Source organism: Malaclemys terrapin, chromosome 12, assembly GCF_027887155.1.
Source record: "Malaclemys terrapin pileata isolate rMalTer1 chromosome 12, rMalTer1.hap1, whole genome shotgun sequence".
Lineage (NCBI taxonomy): Eukaryota > Metazoa > Chordata > Testudines > Emydidae > Malaclemys > Malaclemys terrapin.
Window position 1 is genome coordinate 27,667,184 of NC_071516.1, and position 21,951 is coordinate 27,689,134.

Sequence of the window (21,951 nt, forward strand, 5' to 3'; positions counted from 1 at the left end):
CAAAACATTTTCCCACAAAGGTACCATTCACAGGACCACTATGGATCCCCCAGATTTCTGTGCCGTCCTCAGATGTGCCAGCAACCTCTAACTAAAAGCCAGCACACAGTCAATCTGCACAAACTATTTCAAGCACATGCCTTCCCACTTTAAAACCATGCTGTAATGGAACTCCACAGGGGAAGGAGAGAACATCATGCTGCTGTAGGGCAGGGGTTCTCAAACTGGGGGTCAGGATCCCTCAGGGAGTCGCGAGGTTATTACTTGGGGGGTTGGGAGCTGTCAGCCTCCACCCTAAACCCCGCTTTGCATCCAGCATTTATAATGGTGTTAAATATATTAAAAAGTGTTTTTACTGAATAAGGGGAGGGGGGGTTACACTCAGAGGTTTGCTATGTGAAAGGGGTCACCAGTGCAAAAGTTTGAGAACTACTGCTGTAGGGCATTTGGCGCTTGATGCTACACTCTTTGAAGTCAATGGCAAAGCTCACGTTGACTTTTACAGTGTAAGGTCAGGGCCTAGAGCATTTCATGAGTGCTGTAGAGTTAATCTGAATAAATAAAATAAAAGGGGGCCTGATTCCTGACTTTTAGCACAACCCTGAGCAAGGAGCGCTATGGATGGTGTGCAGCCCCTGGAGTCCCTGAGCCTCAGATACGCTCCTTGAGATGCAACTTCCATCCTTCTCCCTCCCAACTCCCACTGGGGATAGTAATTTACTGCTGGACTGTACCAATATTAAATCACAATGCACCCTGCCTGCTCAGCTGTTTGGTGGCAAGCTCGGGGAGTGGAATGGTGGTACTGGGGACTCTGCCTTTAGGGCTGAGCATCCCAGGCAGAGTCTGGGCAGAAGCTCTTCTTGTTGTGCACAGTTGGTTGGAAATGAATGCAGAATAAAGCAGATCTTGGAAGTACCATAAGCAGCGAGGCTCAGGTCCTCAGAAGTATTTAGGCCCTAACCAGGGCCACTGAGAGGTTTTGGGGACCCAGGGCAAAATCTGAAACTGAAAATATTACCACTGAAGGGAGGCCCTGCAGGGGAGGGGTTTTGAGAGTGAGCCCACTATGCACTCCCTCACAATGGTAGCTTGGCTCCTGTGCTACTGGGCTGGGCCCGGCTCCCCACTCCAAACATCACAACCTGGTGTGCTGAATCACAACACTGCTCAGGCTTGGGGCCCTCTCAAACGGGTGGTCCAAGGCAAACTGCCCCCTGGTTATTCTGCTCCTGACTTCCATCTATCTGAGCCTGAGTGATCACCGAACATCGCAAGAACCAAGACTCCACCCATCCCCTACTGCACCCACCCACCTGCTCTGGGGAAGGAGTGTGCAGAAGAGGAACCCTGCACATCCAGACCCCAAAATTGGGTAGACTGCATAAGGGCATACGGGGGGGGGGGGTGCTTACTCCCTTCTGCAGATGAGTGGTATGAGTCACAATCCAGCCCTAAATGGTGGTGCCATATTTTTAGGACTGATCCCATTGTCCTCCTTCATGGTGTTAGTCAGATAAGACTAAGGGACAGTAAGAGGAATTAGTTGTTAATTCTGCCACTAACTGGATTATTACTTCCTTAACCCCCCAAAGAGCTAAAGGAAATACAGAAATATGTTCTGTTTTCACCAGCTTTATAAGTGTGCTCAGGCAATGGCACCGTACCTTGGGACAGTAGAAAGCCTAAGACCCACCCCCCAAAACAAAATCCAAATCCTTTGTTTTTTCTGCAGAGGACTTTGACCTCTAACCCTAGGGAACAATGAGAACAATTCTAAGACAAGAAGTTGTCCTGGGGAATTTCAATCTTCAGTGGGATGAAATAGGAAATGTGACAAACATTGACCTTCATAGGTACATGGTGGGATCTCCAAAAACACTCAGTACTGGATTAACTCTGGTCCCACTGTAGTCAATAGTGAGCACTTTGAAAATCCAGCTCTCCATTGTATATTTCATATAAAATCAGATCGCGAATTAGGTGTTAAGAAACAGCCCTCAAACTTAAATATTTCCAATTAATCGTCTGCTTCCGTCTTCTCTCATAATTTGTGTTATCCAAGTTCAGATTCCCCATGCCCTCCTAGCAGACAGAATTATATATGCTTAGAATTATGTTTTTTGAAAGCGTATGGGGAATCTGAACTTGGATAATATAAATTTTGAGAGAAGGCAGGGCAAAAGAAGATTAGTCTGAAATATTTTAGGGCTAGGGCTATTTCTAAACATGAATCATGATCTTATTACATATGAAATCTCCCCACCTTGATTCCAGAACCAGAAATAACTACACATTAGTCAAGTTATTCAGCCAAAAGGCACCTAGCTAAGGTACTGTTATGGTTTCCATTACCAGAACACATGAGCATTTTAATCTATCTAACCTCCCAAACACCTCAAGTACAGAAGCATTATGAGTTCCTCTTTGGAGGTGCAGAACTGTGGCATAGACAGGAAGTTTGTGACAGAGCAGTGAGTTGAACCCAGGTCGCCAGCATGCCAGCCCAGGCTCTAACCACCTCCCATCTTCCATCAGTACCTGTAAGTTCTCCTGCCTAGGGCCTGTCTCATCCATCTTTGTATGGCAGTCAATACAAGGGCAACCCCATGTTAATTGGAATGTTTGGGCGTTACCATAATATACATGTATTATTATTATTATGTGCTGTAGACACTGCAGAATATACCATTGGACTCGGCCGACCTTTATCCTATCTGTGCTCTTTTGTCCTCAAGAGAACCACATAATTTGTTTTATTTATTTTGAATTTTCTGAGGGTGATTTTGATTATTTGTTGGTTTTTGCTTATTTTTCCATTATGCATTGCATGGCACCACAAGAACCTGGAGACTGCATCATTAATACCCCCAGTTTATAGACAGAAGGGCACAGAGAGATTGAGTGATCTCCCCAAGATCACACAGGGAAACAGTGGCAGAGCCAGTAACAGCACATTGGGATCCTAACAACTTGACAATTGTCCTCTAGCTGCATGTGGGAAGCACAACTCCGCCCTTGTTAGTCTGACTTGTGGAAGTGATGTCACAATATCAGACAATGTGTGTTGATAAAAATTAAATGGGGACAGATTGAAACACACTCCCCAACTTCCCATCAGACACACCCAAAACTGAACAGCCATCCAGCATCAACACTGTGATATCATATCAGCTGATTATAATCACGTAGAGTGAAACAGAGAACTGGGTAGGTGGAGAGTACCTGCCAGCCGCCAACAGGCCAAAGTACAAAGCACTTGCCCGTCTCTTGTTGAAAAGTTAAAGTTGCAAAGTGAGCCTTATAGATAGCAACTGATAGCCCAGGAGTGGATATTAGGCTAAATTCACTCTCAAGGCTTTGCTCAGTGCTTCCATTCCTCAAGTGCTGAAGTCGTGTTCTCGTGGTTTATGACATCAGTGGAGCCCTGGGAGTGAATTACAGCTTTGTAGTCACTCCAAATACATCTGTTATCCTACTGCACATTCCTTTCCTTGACAAAGCTCCCATAGGCCCAGAAGGATAATTCGTCCGTACAGTTAAGCTTTTCTTGACTCCATCACGCAACTCCACTAACTCTTATGTTGAAATCACACAACCTCAGCCACAAGTCCTACAATAATCAGTAACCAAAATATCTCAATGCCAGCTGCAGGCAGAGTCTGCTACATACATTGACATTCCCCCCCATGTCTTTTCCAAATAAGAAAACACGTTACACCCCTTCTTTCCCTCGCCCACTCGGGTGCTAAGAAGGTCACTGGCAGGCCACAGCTTATAGTGCTATGGAGTGCTGTACTAATCCTGAAAGGACAGGAACAGCCCTGGCTGATAACTGACCTGAACAAGTGATTAGAGTCTGGATTAATTTGCGATTAGACCCCGGGATGGAGCTCACAGGCACTATTGGTTTCTGAGAGGGGAGATCTATAGTTTCGTTCATCCACTCTCACCTGAGAAACAAACACTGGCAGTACGAGAACTATTCCAATCCACACAACCAGCTAATGGACATTTTCACAACCAGTTCTGATCGCCAGAACAACAGGTATTCTGGGACCTTTTCTGGATCGCCAGAATAATGGGTATTTTCACAACATTTTCTGGACGCTCCAAATAACGAGCATTTTCACTGCCCTTCCTGGATTGCCAGAATAATGGCATTTTCATCAGCCTGTCTAGAAGAAACTCTTATTTCACTAGCTCTGAATGCTCTTTGGGGAGTGAGAAATGAAAGAGACACAAGCCTCTGCAGCAGGAGAACTGCCAACCTTCCCACAGAGTTCAGGAACTCAGCAGGCCGGTGGATGGTAAGGGCTCTGCAGTTCAAAGGTCTGCTGCAGTCAGGTCCTGAGATTTTTATGCTCACATTGCTCAAGAATAACAAAAGCCATTCTTCTCCGTTATGAAGCTCAGTGGTGTCATGGCACAGAAGAACAGTGACCGGACCCAGTAGATACTGTGCAGAAAAATGATTCTCCATAAGGCACTAGGGTGTTCATTGCACGCATGGTCACACTGAACTTAAACAACTGCTGGTAGTGTTATTTACAAAAATATTCTTAACCTTTCCTTCCATGCTGCTGAATCCTCTAATTTAAATTTTCATACTAAAGCCTAATTACACCATAGTAGTTCCCTTATCTATGAAGAATAGGGTCTTCTGTTATGCCGTTTGTTTATTCTGCCTATATAATGGAATTTTTCAGTTCTATTTTGTGTCAAGACTTTTTCATTATCAGTATGGGAATGCCCTTCCAGATGTCCTTATTGCTGAATTATTTATCGCCCTAAATGCTAAGGGCTCCTTTAAGATTTGAGGGAGGGTGGAGCTGCTGTGCCCCAGTAGGAGCATGGGGAGCCAGAGGCCCTGTGTCTCAGCTTGGCATGGCCACACCAGAGCTCCAGGAAACACAGAGGGAATGTAGCCCTTCTACCACTGTTTGAGAAGATGCAGTGTTTGCTCTGCTGGACAGTGCAGAGACACTAGAGCAAGTCTTTGACCTACACGTCATCCTCTTTGGCAGCGGCACTAGCCCTCCAGTGTCCTGGCTCTCCCTGAGCACCAGTATTTCCATTGTGCCTAGTCCCTGGGCACCATGCAAGTCAGAACCATGCTCTAGCCCTAGAGTAACCAGAGGTATCGGGGATGTTTACATTAATGCAACCAATCGTCACCAAAGATCTAGAAACCCCCTTGAGTACCACCATTTGGCCCCTCCAGTTTCACCAGCACAATGGCAGCAAGAGAATGCAAACATTCTCGGATAACACTCCTTTGATTCTAAAGAGTGATAGACAATATGATCAGTTACTCACCAGGAATGGTGTTTGGAGTCTGTGTCAGTTAATCCTTCCTGTCACCAGTCCAGGAGCAGGCACAGTATCCCTTTATGGACTCGGCTCCGACCTACAAGAATTAGGAAACACAAATTGGTGCCTGTTGTGGTAAAAGGATAATCCAATACTTTCTAATCCTCAACAGACAAAGGTGGGCCGGCGTGTACTGCAGTTGAATTAAATGTATTTAACAATGCCTGCTGCTGGTTGTCGCCTGCAGTGATCCAGCCTAGGACTTTTGGATCCCAAAGCATGAGCTTCGTAGTCTAAAGGACCAGCTCTTACCAGGGAGGACACACAGTTATGTTGTGTTAGCAGCATGGATTACACACCTGGAGAGAAAACAGTGGGGAGTTGAGTGAGAGTTTCCTGTTGTGGGGAAATACCAATGAACACACCATTTTGACAGGTTTCAGAGTAACACCATTTTGAGTGAATTCATGTGTAGAGTTCATGTTAACTGATTACTGGAGCCGGGCAGCAATTTTCCACAAAAACTTATTTTTTCCCTCAGGGAAAAGTGATTTCTGTTAAAATTGAAGTTTTCACACAGTAAAATTTCAATTTTGCTGAAATTTTTGATTTTCCTGGTGAGAAATTGAAATTAACATTTTGTTTAAGGTTGACCCAAAACAAAGAAATTTGGGTGGTTGAGCTGAATTGAAGCATTTTTTTCCCCAGGTCACTGCAATATTAATCTGTGTCTGCCTGAGCTGCTAGGGTGCTTGATGGAAGTTTTAGTTCAGGTGTCTTGTGCCCTCATTCTGTCCTGTGGGCCGGGCTCTCTGCTGGACTGTATCTCCCATGATGCAACTGATGCTCACCTTTGGAGGCATGAGAAGAAGTACCTGGACTGGGGAGTTCCTATCGGAGACATCAGATAAAGAATTCTACAGTCAATAGCTGCACCTGCAGGAAGTCACAGGCCCACAACTTGCTGTGGAGGGACACCCTCATAGCTACAGAGCATGAAAGCTAGTGCCCCATCGCCCTCACAAACTGCCTTCCTCCTGTGCGACTCTCCCTTGTGCGCAGGCAGAGCAGAGCATGTTTTTATGACAGAGATGGGCAAACTGGTTTCTAAAAAGTGAGACCCACTCCCCACCAAAATCTCACCCACACAGAACCAAACTCAAAGTGAGCCCTTCCTGAGGTTCGTCCAAGTGAGGACCTTTGTTATTTATATTCTGGTAGCACATACAGGCCGTGACCGAGATCAGAGCCTCACTGAACTATGTGCGGCACTAACACATAGTAAGATACAGTCCCTGCCTCAGGGAGTTGCAATCTAAATAGATAAGGCACACAAAGAGTGAGAGGGAAAACAGAGAGACTGAGTGTCTTGTCTATGGTCACGCAGCAGGTTCAGTGGCCGAGTCAAGAACAGACTCCAGTTCTCCTGATGCCCAGTCCAGTGCTTCAGTCACTATATAAAAATATCCAATTAGTTCTCTTGTCCCCACCCATCAAATCTGCTTTGTCAGGGATTAGTGAAGTTAAAAGGTACAAACCCAGGGATTAAATCAGCACCGGTGCTCTCTTCCCATAATCCCCAAATGAGTAAAGATTCCCCAAATAACCGTCCCCTGCTGCTAACTTCTTCATTCAACTCCAGATAAAATTGTTCACATTGTTTATAAGATATTCAGGTAGCCAAGCTGCCTGATCCTGATGGAAAACCAGCAGGTGTGGACAGGGCCCTGTCAATGATGATAAATGTTAAGGTGGAAGGTCAGTTCATCAGTCTGGTTTGCTAGATGAGAAACCTGCCTTGCTCCTTGCTAATTAGAGACTCGATCCAGGCTCTGACATGCAGCCAAACTGCAGAAAGTCCAAATTGCTGATGTTAAAGGGAGACAGGGTAACAACCTGCTGGGCTTTCACCAATAGAGAGTTTGAACCTATTTAATGAGCTAGAATCCCACTGCAAACTAAAGAAAATAATCTTCAGCTGCACAGTGGTTCAGAGCTGCATGTGATGGAGCCTCCACATTGATTGAGGCTATCGATCAGGTAATTTTTCCAGATAGCAGCACTTTCTTCCATCCTAAAGGACACAGTGAAGTGCTTTATGAATTTGGTGATACCGGTACTTATAGGGTCCAATATTGCTCTCTTTGAAGTCAGTGGCCATGCTGTTGTCAGGGTTAAGGGGACCTGGGTTAAGCCCATCATTCATATTAGCTGGACCTTTCCATGGGTTGGTAAGACCTCTCAGAAACTTGTATGATTATCTAAACCCCTGAGCTCTGCAACAGCATGGTAGAAATGTCATGAGAACAGGCTTTCATGAGGAGGTTGGGACATTTCCTGTTTCCACTCCAGGATAGAACCCAGAGGTGTAGAGAATTATGGTGTTGGATTGAGGAAGGGGAGGGACAAGAAGCAGGTTCTATTGGCATTTTGGATAAAGATCTGAACCACTTCATCCTTCCTCCCTAGATCAGAAAATTAAGCAATCAAACCCATGGGACCTCCTAATCTGAGGCAAACTGCCAATCCTTTGAAATTCTCCCCTCACAAATAAGGAAAAGTCCAAAAGGAGCGTGTGTGAATGTGAAAAACATATGATGGAAGAGGGACAGCTGGGTGTTGAAGGGGCCTCCGGAGATGTGAGTTCCTTTCCTGGCTCTACCACTGACATAGTAGATGACTTTGGATGCACCTCTTTGTGCCTCCTGCACTATGGAGTTAGACTCAGATAAGGTTTGTAAAATGGGCTGGGATCCTTGTATGGAAGGTGCAAAGCATCATTCATGCTGCAGCCAAATTCAATTTACCTCACACATGCGCCTATAAAATATAAGATGACATCATAGAATATCAGGATTGGAATCTAGTCCAACCCCCTGCTCAAAGCAGGACCAATCCCCAATTAAATCATCCCAGCTAGGGCTTTGTCAAGCCTGAACTTAAAAACCTCTAAGGAAGGAGATTCCACCACCTCCCTAGAGAACCCATTCCAGTGCTTCACCACCCTCCTTGTGAAAACGTTTTTTCCTAATATCCAACTTAACCTCTCCCACTGCAACTTGAGACCATTACTCCTTGTTCTGTCATCTGCTACCACTGAGAACAGTCTAGATCCATCCTCTTTGGAACCCCTTTTCAGGTAGTTGAAAGCAGCTATCAAATCCCCTCTCATTCTTCTCTTCTGCAGACTAAACAATCCCAGTTCCCTCAGCCTCTCCTCATAAGTCATGTGCTCCAGCCCTCTAATCATTTTTGTTGCCCTCCGCTGGACTCTTTCCAATTTTTCCACATCCTTCTTGTAGTATGGGGCCCCAAACTGGACACAGTATTCCAGATGAGGCCTCATCAATGTCGAATAGAGGGAAATGATCACGTCCCTCGATCTGCTGGAAATGCCCCTACTTATGCAGCCCAAAATGCCGTTAGCCTTCTTGGAAATAGGGGCATATTGTTGACTCATATCCAGCTTCTCATCCACTGTAACCCCTAGGTCCTTTTCTGCAGAACTGCTGCCTAGCCACTCGGTCCCTAGTCTGTAGCAGTGCATGGGATTCTTCCATCCTAAGTGCAGGACTCTGCACTTGTCCTTGTTGAACCACATCAGATTTCTTTTGGTCCATTCCTTTAATTTGTCTAGGTCCCCCTGTATCCTATCCCTACCCTCCAGCATATCTACCACTCCTTCCAGTTTAGTGTCATCTGCAAACTTGCTGAGGGTGCAGTCCATGCCATCCTTCAGATCATTAATGAAGATATTGAACAAAATCGGCCCCAGGACTGACCCTTGGGGCACTCCGCTTGATATCGGCTGCCAACTAGACATGGAGCCATTGATCACTACCTGTTGAGCCTGATGATCTAGCCAGCTTTCTATCCACCTTATAGGCCATTCATCCAGCCCATACTTCTTTAACTTGCTGGCAAGAATACTGTGAGAGACCGTATCAAAAGCTTTGCTAAAGTCAAGGAATAACACATCCACTGCTTTCCCCTCATCCACAGAGCCAGTTATCTTGTCATAGAAGACAATTAGGTTAGTCAGGCATGACTTGCCCTTGGTGAATCCATGCTGACTGTTCCTGATCACTTTCCTCTCCTCTAAGTGCTTCAGAATTGGTTCCTTGAGGACCTGCTCCATGATTTTTCCAGGGACTGAGGTGAGGCTGACTGGATTGTCTATGCACTGCTGTATCACTCTCCCAGCAGATATCAGGGTGATTGAAATCTCCCATGAGAACCAGGGCCTGTGATCTAGTAACTTGTTAGTTGCTGGAAGAAAGCCTCATCCACCTCATCCCCCTGGTCTGGTGGTCTATAGCAGACTCCCACCACAACATCACTCTTGTTGCTCACACTTTTAAACTTAATCCAGAGACTCTCAGGTTTTTCTGCAGTTTCATACCGGAGCTCTGAGCAGTCATACTCCTCTCTTACATACAATGCAACTCCCCCACCTTTTCTGCTCTGCCTGTCCTTCCTGAACAGTTTCTATCCATCCATGACAGTACTCCAGTCATGTGAGTTATCCCACCGAGTCTCTGTTATTCCAATCACATCATAATTCCTTGACTGTGCCAGGACTTCCAGTTCTCCCTGCTTGTTTCCCAGGCTTCTTGCATTTGTGTATAGGCACTAGATAACTCGCAGATCGTCCTGCTTTCTCAGTATGAGGCAGGAGTCCGCCCCTCTTGCACTCTCCTGCTCGTGCTTCCTCCAGGTATCCCACTTCCCCACTTCCCTCAGGGCTTTGGTCTCCTTCCTCCGGTGAACCTAGTTTAAAGCCCTCCTCACTAGATTACCCAGCCTGCTTGTGAAAATGCTCTTCCCTCTCTTCATTAGGTGGAGTCCATCTCTGCCTAGCACTCCTCCTTCTTGGAACACTGTCCCATGGTCAAAGAATCCAAAGCCTTCTCTCTGACATAGGAGGCAATCCCCAACTTCGCACGCAAACAGCTGCATTAAGGACCAGATTCTCCTGCCCTTTCATAGAGCAGTACCTCAGTGAAGAGGGATCCCACTGGAACAACAGGACTATACACTCAAGTAGTGAGAGTGGCAGATGCTAGTTCTTACAGCCCTGGAGTTAATCAGAGTGTAGTTTACTGTCCTGGGAGTTTGCTGGAATCACTGCAGCCTATTCTGAATGATGCTCGAAATTGGAGGGGGAAAACAAACCCTGCCAAGATTCAGATAAAACAAAACAAAATCTCTCAGACAAAGGAAATGCTCTAAAATGTTCCATTTTATTCTTGCTCTGGGCCCCCGAAGCATTTCCCTTTCCTCCCTGAATGATAACGGATATAAAAATTAAATATAAATTCACCAACAAAAAAGCAAAGCGCACTGAAGGGCAGTAAATCACCGGGACCAGGTGGCGTTCAGGGGAGGTTTGGGAAGGGAATGAAGGATGAAATAGCAGAGATACTGACTAAGATATATCATAGATCTTTAAAAACAGCAACTCGTCCTCAAGGCTGGAGACTCACTAATATGGTGCCTCAGTTTGAAAAGGAAGCCAAGGGAGAAGGCAGGGGAATGACAGACAGGGGAGCAGCCCCTCAGTACTGAGGGGATCAGAGACTGGCCAGCCTCACCTCACCATGGAGGGAACTGATAGAAGGCTTAATTCACCAGTTTCTGTCCCACTCGGAGTCACTGCACTCAAGGAGGCAGTTGCCCCTGACGCATAGTCACTTTCCCCTGGGAATTCAGCCATCTTTAAACAGTGTCAGAAATTCCCTGTTGGATGTGCTGAGTCAGGCTAATCCCCTGGTATCCTGCCCATGCCCTCTCGTCAGACACTTTTGGGCACACACTGGAGAGCTGCCCATCCCTCAGAGGAATGCAGGTGATGGTGGTGTGTCCTTGAATCACCAGAGCCCCCCCAGAGAATGGGTATCCCACCATCAGGGTCCCCTTGGCCTGTGCCATGCTAGCCAAAGCTGGCTCCCACCCAGGCTTGTTAAGTCCTGGAGTGTCTGGTCAAAAAATGAGTAGCCGAACACTTGGACTGGTGTTACCTGACGGGGTCACCCCAGCTGGGCTGCAGTACGGCCTCTCTAACCTGCTGGAGGTCTTTAAAAAGAAACATGAGACAAAGGTGACATCATCTGTTTGGATTTTGAAAGGAAGCTCCATCACAGGCCAATATCCCTGGGGCGACGTCTGCGGTTAAGCCAGCTGAATAATGGCAAACAAAGGTCTGTAACATACAGTGCTGTGTCAGAGAGAAGTTGATAGAGGGGTGTCTCAGGGGCCCATGTATTTGTCAATGGAAAGTGGAAAGCAAACGGATGATGTCTGGGGATGGATGCTATGTCAGAGATACAAAGGAATGTGAAAAGCTCTGGATAGGACTCCTGCAGATGGCAAGCAAGGCCCAGCATTTAACACCCAGCCCTCAGAGGCAAAGGTTCAGAGTTCTATACTTAGCTCTGCCACAGATTTGCTGTGGGACCTTAGGCATGTCATTTAGGTACTCTCTGTGTTAGCTTTGCCACCTGTGAAAGGGGGTTAATAACAGCTTGCAGGATTTTCAAAAAAGAGTCCAAGTGAAATGGAAAGTGGCACCTATTTAATAGTACATAAAAGTGCTACATGAAAGTTTAGGACAAGAATAGCAGCAAAGCACCACCTCTTAATGAAACTGCAATCGGAGTTTAGGTGGCCAAAGGAGAGGATTAATTCTGTCCTGGACATTGGAGTTCACTTCCTTGTTCATCTTGCAAAAGGCAATCTGGATCAAATGGTCACAAATGGTCAGGATGTGCTTGGGTTAAAGCCTCATCTTAGCACTTCCAGCAACAGAGTGAACTGTTATGTGTGTGGGCATCATCTACTTTTATTAAGGCCCTAATAATTTTCATTGGGAAAACTTGTTAATGCAGGAGAATATCTCAGGACTCATTTGCCTACCCCATTTCTCCCCTGTTAAGTACTGCAGAAAGGGAAATGTTGACCAATAGAGTTTCATCAAGGTAACATTGAGGAGCTAAGCTGGGGAATTGAAACACATCCTTCACTCATTAGATAGCATCTAGAGTAAGTTCTATGGGGTCTCCAAGATGAGCAAGATGAGTTATGGTTGGAGCTTCTGCCATTCATTCCCAGTTGCTTTGTTAATACAGGTTAGTTAAAAGGGGAATGGAAATGAACTGGGAACCAGGAGATGTGGAATCCATTTTTGGCTCTGCCCCGACTCCCTTTGGACAAGTCACTTAGGCCAAACTTTTGAAAAGTGGGCACTCATTTCAGGTGGCCCCATTTCTGGGTGCCTGATTGGAGATTTGTGTAGAAGAGCTTGTGACCTGGCCTGAGAACTTCTTGACAGCAACAGCGTAGGTGTAGGCAGAAGATGGAGACATTGTGGTGAGCTGTGTTTTTCCTACCTGGAGTGGAACAGGGAGACTGACCTGTCCCTGATCCCATCCTGACTCAGGACGTGGTTTAGAGTTTCACATCTCCATTACGGAGAATACTTTGGTCTTCCTGCCTCAGCTGGAACAGCTGGCACATCTTGCTAATAGCCACCTGCGGTTGAACGTAGGACTTGCATGCTGTATGCAAATATGCCAAACCCACAAAAAAACCCACAGAAATTGGGCTTGTTTTTGGCTTAATTGGCTTGTGATTTGCTTGTTGGCTAGTTTTTGGCTTGTAGCTTGTTGCTTGTTTGGCTTGTAGCTTATTGCAGCTTGTTGCTTCTTTTTTTTTTTTTTGATCAGCTCTCGGCAAGCGGGGGCAAGGGGCAAGCAGGGGCAAGTGGGGGAGAGAGTCAGGGGTACACAGTGGGCCCACCACAGTCCCAGACTGCATGCCGGGAGGATCTAGTCACATTGGCTTGTTGTGGCCTTGTTTTGAAATGGGATTAGGTTGATTTTTGGTTTATTGTGAAAGTTGGGGTACTTATTTACTGCGTGAAAGTTGGCAACTGTGTGTACGGCTCATTGGTATTGGTATCAAATACTGCTTCTGAAAATTGGAGCCTCAACTTTTTTCTGCCTCAGTTTCCTCATCTATAAAAATGAGGGTGCTGCTACTTTGCAACATGCACTGAGACCTAGGGATAAGAAGTACCAAGGAAGTGCTCAGTTTTATTGAAAAGCACTAAAGTTTTGAGATCCCCAAAACACTAGACTTAAAAGAAAAATCAAACTGATGCATTTCAAAAGTGAATCGAAAGAGTTTGTTTGCATGATTGTGTAGTTTTCCTGCAAGAGGCAACACACCATGGAAACTTGAAATGGAGCATGGAGCTTAATTCTCTGTGCTGCTTTAGGGGTCAATAGTACCAGCAATAAAATCCGTAATTTAAGTCTTGCCCATGCTTGATATATATGGATGCCAAGAATAAGTGAATCTCAGGTCATGGTAGGTAAGATGAGGGGACACTGTTTTAATCAATCTGCTTTAAAATGTGTTAATTTGCCATTTTTGAAGCTCCCCTGTATATTCTGATACTAATTTGAGATCTCAGAATACACTTCTTCCTTTCTACATGACATTTTCATTCACCTTTACTCCTCCAATGATCATTTCATGTCATATTTTCTCCCCAGTGAATCTTCATATGCTTTAATTGGAGCTTGTCTGTTCATTCATCCCTGGGTGAGGTCTGTTTAGTAGCTGAGAATATCAGACACTTTTACTTATTGAATCAGTGGAGCTGAACTTTGCAGAGCGACTTTTCCCTGAGTGCAGAAGCATCATGCTGTTGAATTATGTTTGCTGGGAGCCAGGTCTCTCTTCCTTCCGCTTGTCTCTCACTCACCCATGCTGGCTTGCTTCATGAGCCGTACAGCATGCAAGTCCTAAACTCAGCTGCAAGATTAGCTATCCCCCTTTCCTGAGGCAGGAAAACCAAAGCATTCTCCCTAATGGAGATGTGAAACTCTAAACCACATCCTGACTCAGGATGCGATCAGGGACAGGTCAGTCTCCCTGCTCCACTCCAGGTAGGAAAAACAACTCACCACTGCTTGTAATTTGAAATCATTATAATGTCTCCATCTTCTGGCTACACACACTCTGTTGCTGTTAAGAAGTCCTCAGGCCAGGTCAGAAGCTATTCTACACAAACTTGAGACTCAACTCACTGCCTATTCCCATCAGTAAAACTACAACAAAACTAACTACAGTAGGAAAGCATAGAGGGTACAGCAGGGCAGAGGAGAAGAATTGCCAGGACGTTAAGGTACTGGACTGGAAATCAAGAACTGGGTTCAGTGCCTGGCTCTGTCACAGACTCCGTGCATGACCTTGGACACTTCTGTCTCTGCGCCTCACTCTCATATCTTTAAAATGGGGCTAATAGCATTTGACAGAGGTGCTGGGTGGATAAATTCTTTGATGTGTAGGAAGAGCACTGATCCGATGGGTATAGGGGCCCATATAAGAATTTATCTAGATAGAATTTGCCTCGCTGTACCACCATTGAGTACAGTGGATTTACACCAGGGATGAATTTGACCCGTTCCATCAAGGGTTGATTCTTTTCCGTAGAGTTGTGAATATTCTGAATTGTTCCCAGCCGCTTGGACTAAGTTAATTACACAGATTGTTTGTGCTGCTCTTTAGACAGAGGCAATGAATTGACATTGAGAAGCACTGGGCTGCTTCTTGGACAGAAGACAGCGCAAGTGCTAATTTCAAGTATGAGGAAGAATCAGTGCACTCAGACGACTAACGCCTCTCCTTAGACAACCCAGAGCCGCGACAGGGACATGTGTTGTCCCCATGATGTCGTGTCTAGGGGGCCCCACTGTGCTAAGAACAGAACAAACACGTGGGGTATGTCAACACCTGGAGCTGGGGGAGGGATTCCCAGCTCACATTGATGTACACTAGCTCTCATAGAGTTAGCATGCTAAAAACAGTAGTGTAGCCGTGGTGGCATGAGCAGCAGTGGCATGGGTCGCTGCCCAGAGTAGAAACCCACCTGAACACCATGGGCAGGTACTTGGCATCTCGCCCATGCTGCTGCTTGCCACTGCCCGTGCTGCCGTGATGAGAGCTAGCACAAGTATGTCTACACAAGCTGGGAGTCACACCCCCTTCCTCCAAGTGTAGATGCAGCCATAGTAAGAGACAGTTCTTGGCCTGCAGAACTTAACTACATAGACGAGACAGACAAACCAAAACCCCAGGCCCAAACAACCCTTATCTCTGAGACAGTCTAGGTCCAGGTACAAACTTCGTGGCTATCCTCTGTCTCTGCAGTGGGCTGAACGCCAACCTCGATTCAAAGTCTCCCTCTGCCCCACCACCCGAAGCATAGAAATACAGAGCTGGCAGGGCCCTCGAAGGGTCAGCTAGCCCATCCTCCCACACTGAGGCAGGATTACGTGTCGCTTTGGGAGAGTTCAGATCTAGACTGGAACTTTACAGCACAGGCTTAGCTCTAAACATGAAAGATTAGGACTAGATTCTCCCCTCCTCAGGCAGACAAAGCTCCCACTGCCTGAGATGGCCGCCGTGGGAGTTTGCAGGACAGAATCAGGCCCTGAGGAAAGTGGCCCTCACTTCTTCCTGGCGGTGACTGTTGTTGTATTTTCTAAAAGTTCAAAATGTAGAGTCTAAAAAAAAAAAACTATACCAAAATAACTTGGTGGCCTCTTTAGGCAGTTGAGGATTCCTCCAGCACAGGGGAACTGCCAGGTAGCCATCTCTGTGCTACTGCCACTTGGCGCCTCCCAGCAGAGGGATTTGTGATGGGTAGGAAGGACAGGGCAGGAGCGCACTGTGCTCGCGGGAACCCCATCAGTGTAATTTAGAACAGTCCTGAGGATGTTCTAAGTGACCAGCAACTGTACCAAACCCCAGGATCAGGAGTGTGTGAGGGGTAAGAAGGATTGAAAAGCCACCACTCCCTTCCCCTCAGGTGCAGGTGCCATGGAGAACTGAGCCTGATGTCTACAAATCTGACAGAAATTAAAATGATATCCCTTTAATTCCTATTGTCACCTCCAGGTATATTTAAAGGCAAGAGTCTCAGTTCTTGTCAGACCTTGAAATGACCCCTGCATTCAGACAAGTACTGATACTTCCCAGCAACACTCCTCTCAACGGTACACATGACCCAGCACTCTCGGTTTAACTATTAGACCCTTTTCTTTTAACTCGTTGCCTTTTCCTGACAATGGATATTTGCTTCTTAGCCAGGGGGAGAGGGAGGGGAGGGGAGAACCGAGCTGTGCTGTACACAGGCTTGTTCCCTTTGGAGCCAATTTATTCTGTCCATATGCGTGGCAAAGCTGGATCCGTGAGTGGACTCTTGTGAATGCACTTACTGCTACAACATGGTGCTAAGGAGTCAATGGAGCTGCAGCTTTGGGCAGGTGGGAGATGGCAGCCTCTCCACTCTTCTACCCCCAGGGGCTTTGCTGCCATTGTTAATAGCGATGGGGAGGTGGGTCTTGTTGGCTTGCTGTCAGGAAAAGAACACAGCCACCATTGCCCATCTGCAAACTCGACTAAAGACAGGAGACAGAATGAGGCTACCCAGTCTGTGGACACCATCAGATAACCATAAAGAACTAGTTTTCAGGGAGTGCCCTATCCAGACAACTACAGCTGCTCCAAAATGATCACAAGGAACATAAGAACTGCCCTATCGGGTCAGACCAATGGTTCATCTAGCCCAATATCCTGTCTCCAGCAGTGACCAGTACCAGAGCTTCACAGGGAGTGTACTGAACAGGGCAATTATGGAGAGACCCACCCTGTCTTCCACTCCTGGCTTCTGGTACTCAGAGGTTTAGGGTCACCTAGAGCATGGGTTGCCTCCCTGGCCAGCTTGGAAAATAGCCACTTGCTATTTGGACCTGTCCTCCATGAATTTATCCAGTTCTTCTTTGAACCCACGTTATACGTTTGGACATCACAACATCCCGTGGCAACAAGTTCCACAGGTTAGTTGTCCATTGTGTGAAATGTACTTTCTTTTGTTTGTATTAAACCTGCTGCCTATCAATTTCATCAGGTGAACCCTGGTTTTTCTATGGTGTGAAAGGGTAAATAGCACTTCTCTATTCACTTTCCCCACACCAGTCATGATTTTATAGACCTCTATCATATCCTCCCTTAGTCATCTTTTTTTCTAAGATGAACAATTCTAATTTTTTTTTAGTCTCTCCTTGTATGGAAACCATTCCATATCCTTGATCACCTTTGTTGCCCTTCTCTGATTGCCCTTTTCTTTGTTGCCTTTTCCTGTTCCACTGTGCCAATGTTCTTCTAACCAGTTGCTGACTGGTTTTAGGGGATGTCTGCATTGATACTGGAAGGGGTTGGGGCAGCATGTGTAGACATACCCAAGCTAGCTTCAAGCTGTGCTAGCTAGCTAAAAATAGCGAGTGCATTGAAGCCACGGCAGCACAGGCTAGCTGCCAGGGTCCAGGCCTGCCCCAGGCCCTGGGTATGTACTCGGGCGGCTAGTCTGTACTGCCACAGTTTCAGTGCTGTTTTTAGCATAGATCAAAGCTTGCGCAGGTATATCTATGCGTGCTGCAATTGCCCCTCGGATTGCAGTGTAGACATGCCCTTAGCGCTGGTGTAACGTGCTGGCTTGGCAACCCGGGCAGACTCAGGGGCCCACACAACATTGCACCATGGCCCCTTTGTGCCAGCTCCACTGTGGGGCAGGTATAAAGCCCCTCCAGGAATACTTCCAGTGCAGAGAGCCTCTGAGCAGTCTCTACAGCAGCCGGGGCACATAGGCATAGCAGGGTGTACAGGACTGGAGTGCCTAAGTGAGACCCATGTTTTCAAAAGTGCTCTGCCAATGCCCTGATTTAGGTACCCATGTGGGAGTGGAGATTTGCTGGGAATCTGGCGGTAGGTGGGCAAAGGGAGACACGAAGCCAGACAGTGCACAAAGGGGAGGAGGGTGTGAGGAGCCTTTCAAGCCACTTGTGCGCCTTGAGCAGGGAATGGCCAGAATTACAGTCACACTCCCCTGAGCACAGGGGCTACTCCTGGCTATTAGCTTTAGGAACCCGAAAGGGGCAAGGAGAGGTGAGGTCATGATCCGACCTCCAAACAGCCGGGAGAGCTGACCGGTCACAGAAGGAAGGTCACTCTGCAGCAGCAACAGCAGCTGGGCGCTGCTGGAGACACCGTTGGCATACCATGCCTCCCGGAGAGCAATCCAGCTCCATGCTGCCCCTGGCTGTGTGCAGAAATTGAGCTCCTGGTTTGTAAAGCCCGTTCGGATGCTTCAGGGCAAGCAGTGCTATATAATTGCTACAGCGCAGAGAATGAAAAGAACCTGCTGCTCTCCTCAAATTAAAGCCTGAAAATCCACCTGGAATGGGTTCTCCTTTGTGGAGAGAAATAATAATTGCTCCAACAGGGATTTATAAATAATTGCAACTGACCCGGATTCTAACGGGTAACCAGGCTGTTGAATTAAACAAACGTATGTGCAGAACAAAGCATCGCACACAGTGAAATTACTATATAGGAGGAGAAAGGTGAGGCTGGGAAGGGACATAGTGGCTCTGTCTCAGCTTTCCCACACAGGAATAGGGCAGGAGAACAGCCTGGCCTCAGGGTCTTCTCATTATAAGCAAAGCACAGAAAAGTCAGGTCTATAAGTCTGATTCTTCAAGGTGCTGGATGCCCTTAGCTCCTGATGGAAGAGGTTCAGCACCCCTCTGGATCAGACGTGGTGCCTGCTCTGCTTAATAAGTCTTTCATTTTCTATCCCTTTGTAGCTGCCCACCCGACTTTCATATTCAGTTGGTTCTCCCCAACAACTCACTACTGTGCTTTTTGTTTCTTCCTCAAAGCCCAGAGATATCAACTCCTGCAGGATCTCAGCCACGTGCTTCTTGGCATCAGTGCAGGGAAGGTTTGTGCTAAAGATCAGGCTTTGGACTTTTTCATGCAGTAGCTGTGGCATATCGTTCCGCTGCAAAACCTATCCAGACTGATCCCTTCCAGATGTGAGCTATGCCGCCATCTTAGATGGGTGCCCTCCATGCCAGGATACCATCTGGTACCTAATTCCAAACAGCCATTGTAAAAAGCAACTCCTCCTGAGATGAAGGGCAGTCACTCTGGTGTCTGGGCAGTCACACCTGCATCCTTAGCTTACTGTCTAGCTGGCTGAGCAAGGGATAACGAGAAGAACTGGATCCTAATTCCACCGCTGACACTAACTCCCCAGGGCTCTGAAGGAAGTTACTGAGGTAAAGTCTTCAAAGCTGGGTGCCAAATGAAATAGAAGTGGCCTGATTTTCAGAAATGCAGAGCACCCTCATTCCCACTGAAATCAAGGGGCAAGACTGGACTGTTGCCTTGCACCTTGTGTAGTCAATTACATCAGGCAAAATGAGGGCCAAGTCCCTGTAACTGCTACCACTCTGATAAGGTAGCATTTTAACACCCCCTTTGCACTGGTGTAAGTGGCTGCATAAGGTGCAGGGAACTGGAGAATTGGGCCCAATGCCATAAAGCACTTTGTACATGAAAAGCCCTCCACAGGTGCTAAGTACTTTGAGCGAAGGGACACTTCTTCCCCTGAATTCTAATAACACATCCCTGCTTTCTCCCCCAAGCTTCAGGAAATCTTCACGGCCACTTAAATGCTGCTGAATGTTCCAAATGCAGCACAGCAGCTGCTCCGGTCAATGCACCAGCTGCGCTACTCAAAGGCCCAGGTACAATACACCTATCGCAATAGCTGTGCCGCACAGGTGAGCCCTGCCATCCCATGGCCTTCACTGAAATCTTACTAGCTAGTGGCAGCATGGTGCAGGGCAGCAGGTGTCCAGCAGGGGAGGTGTTAAATCATTGTCTAGTTTTTCATTTGAGCTGATGAAATCTTCACCGAGGCGCCGGTGAAAGGATGCACACGGACCATAATTGTTTTTTAAAATCAAATTAGGGACTTCAGACTCTCATTTAGTCTGCAGCATAAACTCAAACACCCAATTAGAACCTGAACCGAGCACTTTAATATATTTGCCCCAGGCAAACACTGAATACTCTGGCTGATGGAAAACAGTCTTCTAATGCCCTCTTTTCTAGACAGGAAAACATGCTTTTAGGGGACTGCTCAAATTCGTACCATCCCCAGACCCCTATTACAGGCTCCTAATTCCCCTAGACAGGAACCTATTTCCATAATGCCCTGGAACATTTGCCTGGAAGGAAGGGAGATGACCCCATTCTATAAGTGGCACGAGGAGTGCTTCCCTGCCCATTCGGATAGTGATTCTTCCAATCTAGAAAATCTGTACAGCACCAAACCCGAGCGCTCTGCACTGATGCAAGGGACTATGTGCTAAAGTTTATTACACCAAGAACATACAGAGTGGAGGGGGGAAAAACCCAATCCACCTGTCACAAGCGTAACAGTGGAGATAATTGGCTTATATGCATTTATCCCTTGACCCGATTATCAACTCCATTTAATGCTTGATTTTAAACAACTCCCATCCAGGCCTGCAATTGTTCCGCTTATTCTGTCACTGTACATGTAAATTTTATCTGTTCACTAAATCTTTTTAATAGCTTCCCCCCCCCACCCCTGTTTTAATTCTGGAGCACAAAGCAAGGTGGAGATATGAAGAGGCTGACATTTCTCTGAGTAATTTGCGGTGGAATTGTCACTGGCTTGATGCAGTCATTTTGTTCCCCATGCCGATGTGACATTAATTATTGTTAAATATTCTTCTCTGTTACATAGAGTTCTGTTTAGATAAAGGTCAATGTCTGCACCCATGACAGCGCCTGTTGTCACCGTGCCGTGGAACTGATCCGTCACTCCCTACCGTTCAATACCCTCCTCGTCATGTGAGTCCAGTATTCATTAATTCCGGCTCAGTTAGACAGACATTAAAAAAATGCAAAATGCCTCAGCTGTTCAGATCAGCGCCTGGATATGAAATTATTAGCTCGGCTAGTGCCGCCAGCACAGGAAGGTCAGATACTATTGCCCGTGCAAATCTAGCAGCAGCACCTCATTAAGGAGCCATGCATTTGCCCATGGAAAAAAAAATTCTTCTTTTAATTAAAAGCCAGCTCTGACTGGAGAGGTGAAAGCTAACATTTGCCACAAGGGTTTGCACTGACTGGCTTCCCCCAGCTGTATTTCGGGTGCGGAAAAAATGATAAACGCTTCCCTCTTTCCTTTGCCACATGCCTGGAAACTGAAGTCCAGAACCCAAGCCCTTGCAACCAGTTCTCTCACCAGATTCCCCAGCGTTATTCCACCTTCTCAGCTCCTCAAAGAGGCCAACAGAGGGCAGCTCAATTCCAAACAGGAACCTCCTGGGTATGCGAGTAAGGTAATTGCAACACCTGCCCAATAGCACCCCCCAACTCCCACAAGTCACCTCCCCCCTCATCCAGGTGCATTTAATCCCATGTGTGCTGGAGATATGAGGATGCAGGAGATCAAGCCCCAAACACAGTGTGTAACACCATCCTAGACAATTCCCCTCCCCACCCCAGGCAGATACGGAGAGATCTGTCTTTTTCTTACATTTTGGCAACACTTATCTAGCTTGTCATGCTACTACATCCCACGGAACTGGACTCTGCAGACATGCGTGTACCCCCCCCCCCAGGGCCGACGAAGGGAGCGGGGGGGAGCCAGTACACATTACCGGGGCCTGGGGACCGGGACCC

At 46.7% G+C, this 21,951-nt stretch overlaps 1 protein-coding gene across 2 annotated transcripts in view; it reads right to left on the reverse strand.

The window, feature by feature from the left end:
* RALY (RALY heterogeneous nuclear ribonucleoprotein) overlaps positions 1-21,951 on the reverse strand; it is a 281,278-nt gene that overhangs the window by 190,290 nt on the left and 69,037 nt on the right. For both annotated transcript variants that reach the window (XM_054046431.1, XM_054046432.1), the window contains exon 2: positions 5,320-5,410. The gene's annotated coding sequence lies outside the window, so the exon portion shown is untranslated. The remainder of the gene's footprint in view (positions 1-5,319; positions 5,411-21,951) is intronic.